The sequence below is a fragment of the Ictidomys tridecemlineatus genome, chromosome 10, assembly GCF_052094955.1.
Source record: "Ictidomys tridecemlineatus isolate mIctTri1 chromosome 10, mIctTri1.hap1, whole genome shotgun sequence".
Classification (NCBI taxonomy): domain Eukaryota; kingdom Metazoa; phylum Chordata; class Mammalia; order Rodentia; family Sciuridae; genus Ictidomys; species Ictidomys tridecemlineatus.
Window position 1 is genome coordinate 4,194,279 of NC_135486.1, and position 18,172 is coordinate 4,212,450.

The 18,172-nt window shown below is 41.2% G+C and overlaps 1 protein-coding gene across 1 annotated transcript in view; it reads right to left on the bottom strand.

Moving 5' to 3' along the window:
* Window positions 1–18,172, bottom strand: part of Nme7 (NME/NM23 family member 7) — a 165,751-nt gene that overhangs the window by 521 nt on the left and 147,058 nt on the right. The gene's annotated exons all lie outside the window — the stretch shown is intronic.

Sequence of the window (18,172 nt, forward strand, 5' to 3'; positions counted from 1 at the left end):
TAAAAAAAGAAAAAATATATATAAAGTTGGTAGTTCAGTAAGTTTAAAAGGTTCATACCGTGCTTTCTGGTTCAGAACCTGGCCTAAGTCCTTATTTACTCCTATTAAACAATTAGCTTTAGTCTAAGAGAAAATAAGACTCCGCTTTGTGAAAAATGTTTTCCAAGCTTCACTAAGCTGACAATTTCTTATCATGTAACCAGTGGAAAACACCCAAATGAAAATTATGGCATCAGATTTCTGAAAATTGAAACCTTTCACAAAAGCCTGTGCAGACAGCTCAAGCAGATCCCTCCTGCCTTAGGCCAGGCCTGAGAGAGGAGTTTGGTGTGAGCCGCACCCGAGTTCCTCTTCCAAGTCCTGTGATGGGAACTGCAAACACACACCAGCAACAGTTCAGCCCTGCCTACTGCTCTACACTTCTAACCCTGTTGATTTGTTTTCTATTTATTCTTTAAAAACACAACCTGAGACTCTGATGTGTTTTCAGCAGCAAACTGTGATGCAGACTAGTACCAGATGCTCAGAATCCTTGCATGTGTCTTGTAGGGTGTCAGCTCGCTTCACTTCCCAGGGTGTAAATAAATCTTAAATTCATGCTGTTTATGAATGACAAGGAAAGGGGCTTTAAGTCTAAGGAAAGGGAGGATTTCTTCAAATGGGAGGGAAATTTGCACTTCTGAAGCTATTCAAAGGTCTTGACCTCAGAGGATACAACCCTGGGTGCCTTGTGCACTGTGTGCACGTGCCTGCATGCGTGCCCACACCAGCTCTGGGCCCACCTCTTCTCTCAAAGTTCACTTCCTGTGACCCACCCAGACTGTGCAATCCCATTTCCCACCACGATCTGCAGGTTCCTACCGTAGCTAGGAGACTTGGGCACAGAGTCTGCATTCTTGGACTCAACAGATCTGACAGCGCACCCCCACCCCCCTCACCACTGTGCCAAGCACTGCTGTCCACCAAGACTAGGTCAGCAAACCACGACTCCTGCAGCTGACACTCGAATGTTGCGTCCTTGCTTGTTCTGGCTTTCTTGTTTCTAAATGTTTTCTTTTTCTGTGTTATCAGTATATTTCTACCCTCAGTAGATGAGACAATCCTCGAGTGTAGGGAGGGTGCCCCCCTCCCTTCCTTAGGGTATTTTTATCCCATTCAAGAATGAGGTTCTATGCAAGTCCCAACAAGCAAAACACTTAGTTTCTCACACAGAATAGAAAGAGAATGAGCTTTCTACAGGCTGTGTTTCTCAAAGGAGTGTGACAGCCATGTGGAATCCAAAGCATTGAAACAGTTAACTGAAGAGAGGGAGAAGGGGTTCTCTTGGTAGCACAGTGTGCATGCCCAGGTGAATCTCCCTTTCAAATAAAGGGAGATGGCCTTGGGCTCCGAAGCATGGAAGGGATGGATCTACCTGGATTCTAGGTTTCCATTTATGGCAGTATAGCATGATTTATTATTATTCATGTGTAGCAGTGATTGAATTTAAAGAAAAATAGTAGGAAGAAACTTTGGATGGTACTTAAATATGGTAAAAATTCCTGAAACTCGGCAAGTGGCTGAAATTAAGGCCTTTGCTTTTTTAAAAGCACAGCATTTAAAGAAGCCAAAGTTTTCCACTTCTGTACCTGTTTGAGCAAAATTAAACTTGAACCCTACTATTCTGGAACAATGGCGCCCTGTCAGGCTTACTTGTTTCCAGAGGGTACTGATCCACCTCTGAAGTAAAAACATCATCAGTGATCACAGACAAAAGTCCCCTTATCAGAATCCTTCAAAGCTCAATAATAGCTCAAACCCCTGGCTTTTTAAAGGATTAGTAACACCTCCATATCTATATTTGGCTTGTGAAGGAGAACCAAATGAGGTTACCTTGAAAATCTATGACTCAGACCTTATGCATAGAGAGAGAAACCACCCAAAGAACATTCAAGAACACTTTTAATCACATAAAGGGACCTTGGTCTCAAATTAAGAGAGAACCTGACTTTTTTTTTTTTTTAAGAGGGGCTAGCATTAACCAGATATGTTATCTGTAGTGCTCTGGGCCTCACACCAGGAAAGATGACCAAGAAATAGAAAAGCCCATTATGCTTCCAACTGATGTTTCCAGTCAGCACCCACATCTGACTCAATGAGAAACAAACAGGGTTGGGCCAGGGCAGGGATCTTGGCTCATGCTTTAATTCTCTATTTTTCTTTAATTGATTTTCAGCATCAGTCTGTTCTGAGGAATTGAGTATCTTATTAAGGTATTGACTATAGAATCTAGCTATTTTATTTAATAAAAAATGATTCCCATACCCTGGAAGAGGCCCATATTTTAATAAAACTAACATCATTTCCACCATGCCCCACCACAGTATTTTATCAACTTGAATTTCACAAAATCAGGAGTTTTACAAGCAGCCTACAAATGCCTACCTTTTTGAAGGAACACATATTTCCCCTCCCTACAGTTTGCCCTTTATAGGCCAGGCAGGACGAGACACAATGATGACTGATAAAGTGACTTTGGTTTAAGTGCTTCAGGGATCAAATATTTCATTCCTGTGAATGGAACTCTCATTAACTGTGAATGAGGCCCCTTAATGCCCATAATTTATTACAGGAATTCTTGGTCATGAAATTAGCAAGTGGTGGAGGATGAAGTCCTGCAGGGAGGGGACGCAGGAACCAGTGTTCCCACAGGACCAGTGGGCAAGGATGGGGCCTTGAGGAGGCTCTGGCAATCTGCAGAGGGGCCTGTGGGTGGCAGGGGCATAGTGCTAAGCCAACAGACATTCTGGGGATGTGGTACAGAACACAGTGAAGCCTGTCACCAGGAGAGAACACCATGACCACCAAACCTTTGTCCACAGCCAGCCTTTCTTCCTTCCTCTCAGCTGCAAATTTCCCCCGAGTCACCTCATGTTTCCAGCACCGACTGTGAACTGGCTGGCGGAGGCAGCATTCTCATGAAATCTTTGTCTTTACTCTTATTAAAATCTTAGCTGGTCTAAACTGTTCTCCTTTATACCTACTTGCTTTCCCCTCCTTCTAGTCATTCATTGAACCAACATATCCATGATAACTGAAAGATGGGGGAGACTTGATTCTTGGACAGCTCATGGCCTGGAAAGAGGGAAACCCACGATCAAATAAAATCATTATCTATGCCATGAGAGTAATGGAAATAATTGTCAGTGGGGACAAGATACTTCATCAAGGGATTGACATTTGAGTTTTGAGGATGAGTTAGGTTTGACACAGATGGAGAAACAGCAAAATTTAGCTTCATATACAATTGATATGCCAATGGGTATGATATCTGACTACTTTGAAGATTGATTTGAAGGCTTCTATACTCTCTATCACTGTTAGATTTAAATAAGAACAATGTCTTACTACATTATATTACTTAAGTACAGTCTAATTTTATACATTAATCCCACCCCTTCACAACAGCTATGTGAAGCTGATGACCTCATCTCATTACATTGGAGTATCCTGAGACTCGGGTCCCATGACCTCTCCAAGTAGTGTTAGGTAGGAGTTCAGGGACATTAAGATGGAGGAGACAGGGTATTAAAAAGAAGCCACGTGAGGACAAGACAAAAGAGTCCTGTCCTAGTTTACAATAAATCTCATTATCATGACAACTCCTGCCACTGACGACTTATCACCATGACAACTCCCACCATAGGTTCAAATTTTAAAATGACCAATGGAAGTAACCATTGAGGGGAAAATATTCTGATCAGGTATCATAGGATAACCAATGGGAGAAAATGGGCTAAGGTCTTCCATCAGGTCTGAATAGGGAAGAGAATGCCCCATAGTTCAGGATATAAGACCCCAATTTCCAGACATTAGGGCCTCCTCTCTCTCTCTCTCGCTCTACCAACTCTGTTCTACCTAATGGAGTGCTATCTTCACCTTCAAGAAATCTACACTCTGTTACTTCTGTGTGTCTTGCTCAATTCTTCATTGGTGACACCAAGGACCTGGACTTCGACTGGACCTCCCAATGGTAACATAAGGTGGGAACTTGTGGAATTGGCAGGACTGGAACTTGAACCTATATCTTCCAACCTTGGCCACGCTGGCTCCATGGTTTCTTACACAGTAGTCTCTGCATTTGCTAATGATTACACTGACATGTCAAAAATTACATAACAATGGAATTCAAATACAAGTAAATTTTGTTATTGATTCAAGCTCAGACTTAAGAAAAGCTTCAGAAGAATTTCCCAAGTTCACCCTGAGTACAGTTGACTGGCAAATGGGCCTATTGATCCTGCCACTGCCCACCAGGGAACCTGGAGCATTTGGGTCCAGCAGAGAATCTTTGCACATCCTAATAACTGGCATCTCATCATGGTAAGCTGGTGATCCCTAACTTCCTCCCAGACAACTGAGTCAGACATATTGGAGGTGGAATGTAACATCTATTTTCAAATAGTTCTTCATGTTAGTTGAGCATCAGAAATACCTGTGAAGTAATTGTTTTGTTTGTTTATTGTTTTTAAATAAGGACAAATATGGTCAAACATTGAGGTAATTTATCTATCGCATTGTGAAGTTCCAGCACCAATAGCAAATGTGTGTTGTACTGTTACACTAGATTTTCAGATAAGTTTTGTCATCTGAATTTATCTGAGAAACCACTTAGTTAATTTCCCAATAACATGATGCTGAGTTTTACATGTAGCCATGTTTTCAATAGAGAATGAGTTTTCAACTCACATGGGTCCCTCAGAGCTGGCTATGAGCCAGCTCAGGCTTCATGGGCCCACCCATCTGTATTGTCACACAGGGCCACATGCTTAGAAGAGCCCTGTTTGGTTTGTATTCTTCTGTCACTGCCTTGAAATTCATAATGAATTTTGAAAAAAGGACCCTACATTTTTATTCTGTACTAATTCTGCTTACAGCCAAGAGTTTCTAAGCTAGGGCTATTTAGCATGGCTGTCCTATTGGCTGAAGGGAAAATGTGGTTGAAAGGACTGCTTTAAAAATAAATGATAATTTGGGCTGGGGTTGTGGCTCAGAGGTAGAGTGCTCACCTAGCATGCGTGAGGCACTGGGTTCGATCCTCAGCACCACATAAAAATAAAGATATAATGTCCACCTATAACTAAAAAATAAATATTTTTTTAAAAAAGCAATGATTCAAATGAGTGTTGGGCAAGTCTGGAAAGCAGAAGGGTGAGGCTGACTGTGGTAGACCTGAACAGAGCAGAGACCCTGAGAGCACCTCAGGGTGCCCAAGCAGGGGAGGGAGAGGGCTGATGCTATGGGAGGCGGAGACCACCAGCAGGCTGCTCACAAGTGAGCTTTGAATGCTTCTCCATCTTTGCTGGACTCCCTTCTCTTTGTCTTCCATCTCCAAGTCATTACTTACTTTGAGCCGCAGATACTCAGAAGTGGACATTAGTGAGGAAGAGGTGAAGGAAATTTAGGATTCTCTAGATGCAAAGGCCCAGAGGCAGTGGTCAAACCCTGACATTGGTTCCTGCATACTTTGGTAGCTCCAGAAGCCAGAAGCTCTGAGGCTGCAGATCAAGTCTACTTACAGAGTTAGAAGACAAAGTGGGGCTAACTTAGACCTGAAGGTCCCCCTCACATTTGCTTATCTTATCTATAGGTCCAGAGGCCAAATTTGAAATGTTTTAAAGCAAAGTGAAAATGGCACATTAAAATGAAATATACCTATTTCCTTCATCCTGAGGACCCAGTGTTCTCATGAACTCTCTTAAAGATGTCTTGGTTCCCCTGACTGCCACCCACTAATGACAATGACAACAACACTCTTTCTAAAGCTGGAAGATAATTATTCCTCAACCCAGGGTAGAATGGGGCTGATCTTTTTCCTTATGGAAAATATGTACCTTCTTTTTTAACTGTAAGACACACAGGTCTTTTAAAAATAATTTGCTCTAAAACTATTTCTTGATTGTTATTATTTGACCTCTTCTGCCTTAAAAGGGGTCCCTCTTCAGTCCCTAAAAAAAAAAATCCAATATTAAGAATGATTGATCAAAGGTCAAATGCTTTCTCTCTTATGTGGAAGCTAGAGTGAAATAAAGGAAAGGAGGAGAAAGGATGGGCGACATAAAGAATCAATCAAATACCAACTAACAGAGGAACGAAAGGAGGTCTAATAGAGAAGGGGAAGGAGAAAGGGGAAGGGGAAGAGGGATGGGAGGAAAAAGGGGGCTATCATGCACTGAAATCAAATTCTGTACCTGTATGAGTTTGTCAGAATGAAATCAACTACTATGTACACCATAAAGCTCTAATAATAAAAAAAGAGGAGCTGGGGTTGTGGCTCAGTAGTAGAGTACTTGCCTAGCATGTGTGAGGCACTGGGTCCAATCTTCAGCACCACATAAAAATAAAAGTATTGTGCCCATCTACCACTAAATTTTTTTTAAAAAGAGAAAATTATGAAAAAGATGAGCTGCTGGCATTTCAAGATGGTATAATAGAGAAGGTTGCTTTCCTGGCTTCTCCATGGTGTGAAACCAAGAAAGCAGATAGGCAGCTTCTCAGCAAGGTGACAGAGTGGACTAAGAATTGGCTCCTCCACCACTTGAGTGGAACCAAGGGGAGATCCCTGGGTTGCAGTCTTCCAGCATGGACCAGCAACTGCTGGGCCCTTGAGGGGCACTGATTTAAATGTCCAGATCAACTGGCATTCAGCCAACAGTCTGAACTATAACTAAAAAATAAATATTTTTTTAAAAAAGCAATGATTCAAATGAGTGTTGGGCAAGTCTGGAAGCCTAAACCCTGCCTCCAGGAGTACCACCTATGGGGTTACCTCTCTCACTCCAGCAACCCCACCCTGAGGGTGGGGCAAGCATCCCATTCCAGACGACCCCACCAAACACTACAGAGAAGGGAAGCTCAGAGTCTTTTGAACTCCAGTGGAAACAGTTCTTTAACTTTCCAATGAGATCTTTTTTTTTTTTTTTTTAAAGATAGAATGAGAGAGGAGAGAGAGAGAATTTTTTTTTTTAATATTTATTTTTTAGTTCTCGGCAGACACAACATCTTTGTTGGTATGTGGTGCTGAGGATCGAACCTGGGCCGCACGCATGCCAGGCGAGCGCGCTACCACTTGAGCCACATCCCCAGCCCCAATGAGATCTTTTTTAATCTTTCTTTTTCCTGTTTAATTGTGATCTGAATGTTTCATGGATATTTATACTTATTCATATTTGTTTTTATCTCATTTCTAGCATTTTTGAAGCCAGTTATTTTTCATGGATCAGTTTTTTTTGTGTGTGTGTGAACTAGATGTTTGATTAGTATATTTCAGTTTTGTTTTGTATTCTTTTATTTTTATTTTCTGAAATTTTAGTTTATATATTTTTCTCACTTATCTGTTTCTCTTGATTCTCTTTCTTTTCTTCTGCTCACAGCCAGTCTCTATTGTTTTCTCTTTCACTCTTTCTTGAATTTTTTTTTTTTACTTCTATCTTCTCTCCTCTTCCCTCATAATCATCATATCCTAACCTATATCACTTTGGTTCTGACCATCCACCATTCAAAATTATAAATACTTTTGCAAACTCACTGTTTTTACTGTAGGCAATAACTGACCACATCATTTCTCTTTATTGTGATAACATTGCAGATGCCATAGCAGGAACTATTTGGTTTAATACTGTGTATTGTTTGCATTGGCTGTTGTGAGGTACTGAGACACTATAAAGCTTCAGGGACACCAGGGACACTATAAGTCCTCAGGGTAGAAATTCTTATGGCCTCAGATCCATACTGTTAGATCCACAAATAACATGGAAAGGTAAGGGAACAAACAAACCAAGATACTCCAAAAACAGAATCCACTCACACTACAGTGGAAGAAATGCCAGAGAAGGAGTTTGGAATTTACATAATCAAATTGATCTTCGAGGTAAAGGACGACGGAAGGAGTAAAATCAGAAAGAAAATACAAGAAGTGAAAGATCACTTTAATAGAGAGATAAAGATTCTGAAAAAAAAAATCAAGCAGAAATCCCAGAAATGACAGAATCAATAAGCCAAGTTAAAAATTCAATGGAAAGCATCACCAACAAACTAGAACACTTTGAAGACAGAGTTTCAGGTGATGAAGACAAAATATATAATCTTGAAAATAAAGTTGACACACAGAAATCTAGCCCGAGACCAGCGCCAGCTTCATGAAAGAAGGTTCGAATCGTGAGAAAACGCTAGGGAGTTTTAAATTAAAGAAACAAGACTCTAATTACCTTTAAAACCAGCTCCAGACGGCTCCTCCTAGCTCCAGCCTCCAGCCACCTAATGTGGTGGCAAGGTTTACTGAAGAGGATAGTGAGAGAGAGAATATGCCAGGGAGTGGACTTTTATTGGGGAACAAGAAATTTTGAGGAAAATCCCATCCAATGAAGATTAAGGGGGGGCAGCATCCCAAGGTCAGGGATGACAATTGGTTCTTCAGGGCAGTGGCCGGACATGCCTCTGCACAGACAAGCCCTCGGACCTGGGGGGAAAGCTCTAACACAGCTGTGTCTAAGTGCCTCTCACCCAGCCGGGGAGGTAACTCAAATCATGTGTGAGGATGGCCTCCCACAGAGAAAAGATGTTAAGACACCACGAAGAGAACTTCCAAGAAATATGGGATAATATGAAAAGACCAAATTTAAGATTTATCAGGATAGATGAAGGCTCCGAGATGCAAAGCAAAGGAATGAACAATCTTTTCAATGAAATACTATCAGAAAATTTCCCAAACCTAAATAATCAAATGGAAACTCAAATACAGGGGACTTATAGGACCTCATGCCAAGGCACATTATTATGAGAATGCCTAACATAGAAATAAGGATAGAATTTTAAAGGCTGACAGAGAAATACGACAGGTAACATTTAGAGAGAATCCAATCAGGATCTCAGCTGATTTCTCCACCCAGACCCTCAATGCTAGGAGGTCTTGGAATAATATATACCATGCTCTAAAAGAAAATGGATGCATTCAAGAACCCAGCAAACTTAAGCTTCAGAATTCATGATGAAATAAAAACCTTCCATGATAAACGAAAGTTAAAAGAATTCACAATTAGAAAGCACTATGAAACATACTCAATAAACATTTTATGAAGAAGAAATGAAAAATAAAAGTGAAAAACCAGCAAAGGGAGGAACTATACTAGAAGAATAGTTAGAAAAAGGACAAACTAATTCAAATTAAAAACCAGAAATAAATCAAAATGACAGGTCATAAAAATAGTTTCTTGATAACATTGAATATAAATGGCCTAAACTCATCAATAAAAAGACAGACTGGCAGACTGGATTAAAAAACAAGTCCCAACAATGTGCTGTCTCTTAGAGACTCACCTCATCAGCAAAGATATCTACTGACTAAATGTAAAAGGATGGGCAAAAACATATTACATGGATCTTGTAAACAAGCAAGGATTTCTATCCTCATATCAGATAAAGTAGACTTCAAGTCGAAGTTAATCAGAAGGAACAAAGAAGGACCTTTCATAATGCTTACGTCAACAAGACATAACAGTTGTAAATATTTATGCCCCAAACAATGGAGCATCTACATACATCAAACAGACCCTCTCAATCTCAAGAATCAAATAGACCACAACAAAGTAATACTGGGTGACTTTACTATCCAACTCCATTGGATAGATCCTCCAAACAAAAACTAAAGAAAGAAGTTATAGAACTAAAAAATATCATTAATAATTTAGACTTAATAGGCATATATAGAATATTCCATCCATCAATGACTGCATATACTTTCTTCTCAGCTGCACACGGATCCTTCTCTAAAATAGCCCATATCTTAGGCCACAAAGCAACTCGTAGCAAATACAAAACAAAAACAAAAACGAAAAACAAAAAACAAACCAGAGATAATACTTTGCATTCTGCCAGATCATAATGGAATGAAATTAGAAATTGATGATAACATAAACAATAGAATAGATGATCATTGCTTCTGTTCCTTTCTCCTCACCAAACCTTTATTAAAAAAAAATCTGAGAGTTACCACATCTTTGTAAGTCTTGTACAATTTTTAAATATTTACCTTTCAAAATTTACCCTTATAAAATGGAGTTCTTGCCATATAGTAAGTGCTTTTAACTGATTACTGTGTGTATCTTTACAACTATTTTACGAAGTACACATAATTAATCCCGTTTTGCAGTTGATAAGACTGAGGTCTTCTGAGCTAATAACTTGCTGGAGGACATGACTCTGGTTACAATGTCTCAGGTTTAACCTATGCTGGTTAAGACCTTACACCAAGGGCACAGCCTGGCTTGGAGTCTGACTCTGGGCCCTGGCCATCCTAGCTAGATGGCCTTGAATACATTCCTTGACTTCTCTGTTCTTCAGATTTTACATTTATATAATAATGCCCTAATTTATAGGGTTATTGTGAAGAATAGATGAGTTATTATATAGAAAGCATTTAAAATAGTGCCAAGCAGATAGTAATTCCTATATAATAAATATTTTCTTGGCTCACAAATGTTATAACAATGTTGTGGTCTGCCAAGTGTTTGAGCAGCTTCATCACACCCTGAGACGTGGGCAGTTCCTGCCCATCAGAAGGCAACAGATATAAACTAATTGGGTCACGAACCCAAAGGCAGAGAGAGGACACTGCAGACTAAGCTAGTAAGAGACACGAGGACCACATACCACATGGGCTCCTCCAGTAGAGTCTGTACCAGACATGGTGTTTTCCTGTGCTACAGAAGTTGTTTGTGGATAAAATTTCAATATCTATATGTAGATAACAGTACTGCACTGATGTTAATTTCATGATTTCTAGTCAGTGTTCTATGGAAATTAAAGAAACTGCTTTTTAAGGACATACATTGAAGTATTAAGAAAGGTGAATTATGTCTGTAATATACTTTCAATAAATGCACAAAGAGAAAGAAGGAAGAGTAACAAAAGTAAAATGTTAGCATTTGAATATAGGACCTAAGAGTTTGTGGAAAGTCTGAATTATTTTTGCAATTTACTTTTAAGTCTGAAATCCTCTAAAAAAAGTAATAAAATATATTATCATTAGAAAGAACAGAAAGAGGTCTGGTTTGTACTCAGAAGGATTCAGTTGTTACTATTTTCTAGTACAAGTCATTTTAAACTCTGCGATTATTTGCTAAGCTAAGAATTGAAGATAATAAATCAACTTTATTGGGTTGAATGTGTGGGTAAGTGTATGAGTCAATGATAAAGCTGCAACACATTTACTACTAATACATTTTCCTCAAGCACAGACTCCATGTTTCCACTCTGAGACCAGCAGCTCAGGAGGGCTGTGCTCCACAGCAGCACTGATAGGCTATGGGATGGGCCATCTCAGTGGGAACCAGGCAGCAGAGGATGTGACAGGTGCACATGACACTCCATACTGGACATTCTCATCTGCTGACCCTCCAGAAGACAGGTGACTAACAGAGAACATACTCTATCCTTAAAAAATGGCTCCAAATAAAAGAAAATGTAGATTTAATGACCAATTTCAGACAAGTGATTTTTAAATCTGGCTGCACATCAGAATCATCCTATGAAGCTTTACAAAACAAAGTAAAACAAACAAAAAAATACACCACATACACAAAAATACACACATACACCACACAATACCTCCTTTACCCCCTCACACACTGGGACCCCTTCCCTGCAAAATATGGTTCATGAGGTGTTGGGCACATCTGAAGGACTCATTTTTAAATAGCTCCAGACACTTGTAATGCAAACTAGGTTGCAGATCACTGTCCTGGACAGAGTCAAAGTGGGTGCCCCAGAAATTAGAGCTGGAACCAAGCCCATCTGAAACCATCATAATTGATCTAAAGCAAAGAATGACATCTCTGGCTTAATCTGGCTTTTGCCAGTCTAGTATCAATAGTAATTTAGAGACCTTTACATGAATTACATGCTGAGGAAATGGACAAGGTCTCCTAGATGCAAGGGGAATGTGGGCAGAAAGGGGCATCTTGGGTATGTACAAGAAAGGCATCAGAGCAGGCTCACAGGATGAGTTCCATAAACATAAAAAGTGACTTAGGAAAGAGATCCTGGGTGGCCTGGTGGCTCCTAAGTACTTGGGCCCAAGCCCAAATACAGTCTAGGGGCCAGCAGTGCTGAGTGGCCTCATAAAGGAGATGGGAGTTAAAGCCAAGGCATTGCAGTTCCTTTTAGAAACTCCCACCGGTGGGACATTCATTTTCTGTGAGGTTCTTGTTGCTCCACTTCATAAACATTGCAGTTAGAAAAGCCCCAAGATGAGAAAAGTAGGAAACAGAAATTAGAATTATTTAGAAGATGGGCAAAGGAGTATTCTAGAAACACTCCTTATTGCTACTAGGAAAAGAGTCAGCCTGGCAGAGTCTGCAGAGTGCTGCTCCAGGCTGCTTCCTGTGTGGCCAGGGTAAGGGGAAATGACACTGCTCCTGAGGGGAAACGACACTGCTCCTGAGGAGAGTGGCCTGGGGAGACAGCTGCTGGTGACATGACCAGCCAGTTAGTGCCAAAAGACACAAGGCCCTTAACTTGTCCCCCGGCCACTGTTGTCGTGGAACAAAGCAGCCTCTGCGCTGGTCACAGCTCCCTTCACACATCCCCAGCTAGATGCCCACGGCCGCCTCATCCTCATCCAGCCTCACAGCTCAAGTGAGCCCATGAAACCAACATGCTCTTGTCCCTAGTTTATGTGACATTGACGGCATGGGACTTCACCACTGGAAATGTCCTTCGTTTTATACTTGTAACTCCTCCAGGGTGAAGACGCTCACTCCCTCTCAGGCAGTAGACTACAAGAACTGGGTGATTACATGTCCACACCGCCCACATTAGCCTCCTGCCAGTCATGCCCATACATCAGAAAGACCCACGTTCATGAACAGAAGGGAAGGGATGCAGACTCAAGGCAGCATAGACCACAGCTAGCTTGCATCAACAATTAGGCAGCAAGAGCTGGGGAGGACCTTGGGAAGCTGAGAAATGAGTGGCCATGTTCCTGTTCAAAAGGAAAGTGAAAGGCTGGGACTCAGCGGGAAGGAGCACACTTGCCTGGCATGTGTGAGGCACTGGGTTCAATTCTCAGCACCACGTATAAATAAATAAAATAAAGGTCTATCAACAACTAAGAACAAATCTTATAATAAAAGAAAAGTGAGCGTGGCTCCAGGAAGAGGCAGTGTGACAGGGCACCAGTGCATCACAAAGAGCCTCAAAGTTCTGTGAGGTTCTGGATTGGCATGAAACATGAAGTGTTTAAAGCCTTATTCGTTTGAAGGTTTCACTTTGAATAGTTTGTTTCTTAGTTTATATCTTTATTTTGAATGGTATAACTCCTCTTTGACTCCATTAAAAGTCTGGGTAATTTATTTGAACTAATGTTTTATATTCTTAAACCACTTTCTCAGAATAGTAACATCAAGGGCTAAAACAAAAATCCAATCAATTAAATATAGATGATTTTTTTTATTGGCATATTCCCATGGCGCTGTTTTCAGGATTTGTGTTGATGGATTCAGAAGTGTTTTAGGGCAGGGAGATATTCTCTTTATGGATTCTCTTTGGGAACTTTACGATGGAGAAAGAGGATGTGATGTCTCAAGACAATAAAAACATTGAAAATAACCTGGAGGCATTGTCAGTGTTTACTCTCCCTTTCACTTTTTGGAAGATGATTTTGATTCTGTTTGGGGCAGCAAAGTACATCCTCTATTACACAGTGGGGGATGGTACCGATTTCTGATCCATGCCCTCTAAGGGAATGTCACTGGGTGGGCTCACAGGAAAGTGCCTTGCAAGGAAGGGCATTCAGCTGGCTGTGCCCTTTCACCCTCTGCCTTTCCGTTCAGTCTGCCTACAACGAGCACATGATGCTGGAGATGGCAGCCACTATGCAACCACAGGGAAAGGCTGATGGTTGCAGAGATCCGAGGCCCACCTTCTTGAGCTGCTGAACCAGTGCCACCCTACCAGTTTCCTGAACACCCTACCTTGTTTCCTGAGAGAAAACCCGGCTTGTTCTATTTTTGGCATTTCTGATCCTAGCAGCCAAAATCTAGAGAGATACAATCGACAATGACCATAACAATGATAACAACAAGAGCACCACTCTAAATGTCTTGTGTCGCCGGGTACAGTGGCACATGACTGTAATCCCAATGGCTTGGGAGGCTGAGGCAGAAGAATTGCAAGTTCAAAGCCAGTCTCAGCAATTTAGTAAGGCCCTAAGAAACTTAGCAAGACCCTGTCTCAAATTAAAAAAAAAAAAAAAAAAAAAAGTGGGGGCAGGGGGTTGGGGATGTGGCTCAGTGGGTTCAATCTCTGGTACCAAAAAGTAAATGCCTTTCTGCCTTGTCTTATAAGGCTTACTGATTGTAACAGTTCCCACAGCCAGTGTTGAGAGCCACAAGCAAGTCAGGATGGCGCCTGGCATTTTGCCAGAAGGAGTGGTTGAGAAGTAACGCCATCGAGCCATTAAGATGATGATAATTAAGTTAAGCTGTGTATAATTATTAAGATAATGACTGATTGCTGTAACTGGATGATGCTAAATTGAAACAAGCTGTATATTCAGTTGTGTATATAAACCTCTGCTGTCCGGCAATAAGGCGGCTCCCACTACCTGCTACTTTTGAGTTCTCGTGGAGTTCCCGTTGAGTTCCCGTTGAGTTCCCGTTGGTTCTTGCGGAGTTTCCGTGGAGTTCTGGAGAGTTCCTGTTGGGTTCTGGCAATAAAGTAGTTCCTGTTTGAACCTACATGTGGCTCGTGACCTCCCGGTTATTTTGTGCCCAGCCAGACTGCGGCAAGCCAGTAAAGAGGCAGAGGGAGTTTTAGAGCCCAAGGAATCTGATGTTTAAATGCATCTGTCATGCCTTCTCCCACCCTGGGGTAAAGCAAGCCAGGAGATAGCTGGGACCACACAGGCCACTCTCCCTTACCAGGGTGCTAAAAACTGAGCACATGCCTCCACTGTTTCCCTCTCTATTAAGACACATAAAACATGCAGAACAATACAGAAGAATGCAGTCAGATGGACACTTCCAGAAGGGAATCTTCCCCATGTGAGGGTTCAGAACCACCTGTCCTGTCTGTCAGCCTCCTCATGCTTCACCAGCCCAAGAATTTAGCCTGACCTTGTCCTTACTCGTCAGGAGTCCACGTTGAGTTCTGTCTTCACCAAGTCACTCAGTCCTCACTCTTCAGAGGTCCCCTGGTGCCAGCTAAGCGCTGTTCTCTTCCGTGCAGGCATGGGGCCTAGGGCCAGGACCCAGGACCTCCAACGAGGGCGGAAGTGATCTACCCACAGCACTGTACACCTGAGTGGCTTTGGGAACACCATGCTGAAGTGTCTATTTCCTCCGGGGGCATTTCACAGGCTCTTTCCAACCTCAGGTGACCTCTCTGACCACACCACTCTCTGAATCCATCATAACACAATGATAAATTTGAAGGAAACTTTGGGATGCTGCTATTCTGCTTAGATTCACTTAAGATTAACTGACTAGTTTGAAAAACCAGAATCACAGGAATTAAGAACTGAAAAAGACCTGAGAAAATTTTGTACAATCCTCTCACATACATCACTTTCTATTTTCTATGTAATAGAAGAAAATACTAGAATTTTACATTTCTAGTTTACTGAGATCAATATCAGAATTATATAAATTTGAATGGGGGAAAGAAAGAACATTTTACAATGTTCATGAAGAACTGTATCAATTTAGAGATAGTCTGTACCATATTTCCTTCACAACACTTTATTAAGTGCTAATACATTAGGTATTAATGCATTACTAAGTACTGGGAATACAACTAATAATGAGACATGCAAAGATCTAGCTCACTGGCACTTATAAAGTAATAAAAAAAACAGTGATAGTGAGCAAATATATTTTGAAAAATGCCTAAAAAGTGCCATTAATCCTCTGAAGAGCATTTTGAAAGCCTTTGCTTTGACATCCATGTGCTGTGAAAAAGCAAGAGTAGTCAAGAAAGACCTCTTCAAGGAAATGCTCAGTTCACAGAACTCTGAACTACTAGGAGCAGCACCCAGAAGAGGCCAGAGAGCATAGTCAAGGCATGGAGACAGGCAGGCAGCAACAGTCTGAGAGGAGAATAAGCCTGTGTGACCAAGAGAGAAAATGAAACAAGTCAAAGAATAAACAAAAATCCATGATGACGGACGGGAATACAGTAAATGTGCAGACAGGACAGTGGAACGAGACGAGACAAGAGCCAGGTTCCCTTGGAACGAGTTTGAGTTCATCCTAAGTATATTAAAAGTCACCAAAAATCTTAAGGAGAAGAGTGATTCAATCTGATCTTTGCTTCATGAAAACACTTCCACTTGGCCAAGTGGAGGAAGTGGGCTGCAGGATGGCACTGAATCCTTTGTTCCTAGAACAGTGTCTGCCACATTATCGACATTAAAGAAACATTACTAAATGAAAAATAAATGAAGTTGGAAGCCCATTTTGGAGGCTTTCACAGAGGCATAGGAAAGGGATGATGTGGCTGGACCAGAGAAGTACCAATAAGGGTGATACTGGGCTCAATGCTAGGAATACAACTAATAATAAAAAAATGCAAGGATCCAACTCCTGGATGCTACATTCTAGTAAAACAAACAAACAGCAAGAATGAGCAACTGTTGGAAGCTGGAAGTCCTTTGGAGCCCTTTACAGAGGTACAGCAAAGGATGATGTGATTGGATTTGAGCAGTACCAATAACAATAAAGAAAGGACAGCTCAACAAGATCACATCACTTTAGTATGATTAACGGCTATTATCAAGGAGACTAAAGATAACAAGTGCAGAAAAGAAAACCCTTGCTCACTGTGGGAATATAAGTCCGGTATGGTCATTATGGAAAACAGTATGGCGGTTCCTCAAAAATAGAACTTCCACATGATCCAGCAATCCAGCTACTGGATCCACAGGAAATGAAATCAGTATCGAGAAGAGACATCTACACTCCCACGTTTACTGCAGCACTGTTCACAGAAGCCAGGAAATGGAACCAATCCAAGTTGTCCATCAACTGATGAATGGGTAAAGAAAACGTGGCATATACACTCTGTAACTTACTTCATTCTCCTCCAGAAGTTTCACAGAACAAACTTCAGGCTGAACTGAAGGCACAGACTCAGGGCACACCTTTGGTGCTAGACTACCTCCGACTACAGGTCCCCTGATGCCACACGATGGGAAGTAGTTCTTGAAATCCATCACAGGGTGCACTATGGGCTAAATTATGTCCTCCAAAGTTCATGTGTTGACATCCTAGCCTCAGTAACTCACCATGAGACTATATTTGAAGAGACAGTTTTTATAGAGATAAATAAGTTAAAATGGAAGTCATTAGGGTGGGCCTTAATCTAATGTGACTAGTGTCATAAGAAGAGGAGATAAGTCACAGACAGATCCAGAGGGAAGTCCATGTGAAGACATCGGCTAGCCAAGGAGAGGCCTCAGAAGAAATCAACCATGCCAACATTGGATTTTGAACTTCTAGCCCCCAAACTGTGAGAACATGAATTTCCAATGTTTATACTCTGCAGTCTGTGGTAATCTGTTATGATAGTCCTGGCAGATGAACGTAGCTACTCCTAGAAAGATTAAGGTAAAGGAGTCGGTCCAAGGTGGCAAAAGGAATAGAAATGCTGTACTAATAATTTAGGAGGAGGAAAGGGAGAAGAAACAACAGGAGACAAGACAGGATAGGGCATTTGGGGAGCTGGCAACATGACCGTCATTTGGGATCTAGGTAGGTCCAAGTCTTAGTTTGTTAGGTAAGAAGTTCATTCATGGACATAGATCATCGAAAGAAAACAATACTAAACCAAATGCAGAAAAGACAACAGACTGTCATTTGGGGCCTCTTTCTTTTGAATACCAAGAAGAAGGGAAAATACTTTGGTATTAGGCCTTTTCCTTGACTCTTTTAAATGACATCTGTGATATCAACTCAGTGAAAGCTATTCAGAATCTGGCACTTTTAATTCATGTGAGAATGTCAATTCTACTGAGAGAAGAGGATGTTAGGGTTACATTTAACATAAAGTCAAACACTGCATGGGAGTGGGTCGGGGTAAGAATGCCAACTGTATATAAAATTAACCACCACCTTCTTGACTCATTTGCCTTGGCATC